This window comes from Fomitiporia mediterranea (assembly GCF_000271605.1).
Source record: "Fomitiporia mediterranea MF3/22 unplaced genomic scaffold FOMMEscaffold_4, whole genome shotgun sequence".
Lineage (NCBI taxonomy): Eukaryota > Fungi > Basidiomycota > Agaricomycetes > Hymenochaetales > Hymenochaetaceae > Fomitiporia > Fomitiporia mediterranea.
Genome location: NW_006760389.1, coordinates 3134879 through 3137181, shown reverse-complemented (window position 1 = coordinate 3137181; position 2303 = coordinate 3134879).

The following is a 2303-nucleotide window of genomic DNA, read 5'->3' as shown; positions in this document are numbered from 1 at the left end:
AAACAAATCTGAGTACATTCTGATTTCTGACTCTTTACTATTCTCTAACTACTGTATTCTTGTAGAAGACAGTTCTACTCTAATCTATATCTAACCTATGATTGACTCTGACTGTTCTACAGTTCTAATTAATGAGAAACTAGTGTTCTAGATAGGTCTTAAGTACTTTCTACTCAAAAGACACATTATTATAACACTAGCTATCAAATTAGTAGAAGAGTCAGGAAAATGGATTATAGAGTAAGTAAAGCTGTAAGTACAGTTGGTAGATTAGAAATGGACATTAAAGGTTGTAAAAGCTTGTGTAGTTAATAACTTGTATAATGAAATGATTCTTAGTACACCTTTCCTTTAGAAGAACTAGATTGTTATTAATATAGAAGACTAGACAGTTATTCTGAAGGATTCTGAATGTAATCTGATGAAGGCAGAAAAGATAGAATCAGTCTACATTCTACAACCTATACATATCCTCTCAGAACTAGTACTATCCCTAACTGTAACTGTTTAGGAGTATATTGAGACACTAGCTAGGTCAGAGTAACATGAGACCTTAGATAGAGAGCTAAAGTAACAATACTAAGATTGCTTCCTAGACTCTATACCAACTGTTATAGAACTTCTAGAAGGGATTATACACAATATACAGTTTAAGGACCTGTCAAAGGTAGTAGCTGTAAAGTCTTACACATGCTTACAGAAATACTAGAAGACCTAGTACACACTCCTAGATTAGTATATTTAAGCTAGTTGTTTGTAAAGGTTAGAAAGCATATACACATTACCTGTGTTCCTAATCCTAAAGGCAGATCTAGAAGACCTTCTGTGTATAGTATACAACTACTAGGTGTTAAATAGTAACACAATCTGTGACTGGACCCTACTACCTTACATTGACAAAATCATGAATAATACTATTAGGGAACACATATATACAAAGATTGACATAACTAATGTGTTTTTCCAAACCTGTATAAATCCAGAACATATTCTGCTCACTACAATTAGTACTCTGTTCAGACTATATGAGTAAACAGTCATACTAATAGGATTATGTAACACACTAGCTACACAATAGTAGAGAGTTATAAGAGTCTTAGAACATCTTATTAGAAGGATCTGTCATGTCTACTTGGATAATATTATTATCTAGTTAGAGTCTGAGGCAGAACACATTAGAAACATTAGAAAGGTTATGTAAGTACTCTGTAATAAGAGTCTTGTCTGTTTATAGAAGAAAACTAAGTTATTCTATACAGAGGTTAAGTTTCTCAGGCATCTAATTACAGAAAAGAGTACAGAAGCAGACTCAGACAAGGTCAAGCACATTCTAGAATGGTTACAGCTTTAAAGAGCCTAGGACATTTGTAGGTTTCTTGGACTTTTATAGTATATTATAGTATACCTTCTACACCTTACAGAACATACTATAGTTCTTTCCCTACTCACAAGTAAGGATTGTAATAAGGTGTTTCTAGAGTAGAAGCTAGAACACTAATACACTTTCAACACAATCAAGTCTATTGTCACCAGCTGTGAGTGCCTCACTTCTGTAGACTACAATTCAGGAGAGTAGATCTATATAACTACAGATGTAAGTAATTCTAGGACTAGAGTAGTCCTTAGTGTTGGATCCTTATAGAAAACAGTAAAACCTGTAGTATTTGAGTCTAAGTAATACAATAGTACAGAATGTAATTACCTAGTACACAAGTATGAACTCCTTGTAATTGTTTGTACACTTAAGAAATAGTACATTTACCTCCTAAGAGTACATTTCCATGTCTATACAGATTACTGTACTCTTAAATACTTAGATACACAGTATAATCTGTTCTAGAGACAAGCCTAGTAGATAGAGGACCTTTCCTAGTATGACTACAAGCTGTATTACCATCACGAAAAAGTCTTAAGTATTATACTTGCTTGTAATCTTGTATATTTTATAAATTTTATAAAATTTGTCCAATTACTTATAATCTTCCTGGGGGGTTAAGCAAGGAAAGTACAATGTTAAATAAGCAAGAAAAAATACTTTTAAAACTTGGCAATTTCTGATATAATTTTATAAATTGTCAAGTTATACAAGTGATTATAATATACTTCCTAAATTACAAGGTTAAGACATACTTATTAATTTGTGACAGTGTAATATCTGCTTATAATGCTTACAAGTCATTACAAGTGTTTGAATAGCTTGCTTTTGCTTACTATACAATTTTATATCAAATAATTAATCGAATATAATTATATTTAAATTATAGAATACAAAAATAGTAAATAATACGCTATTTCTACAGTCC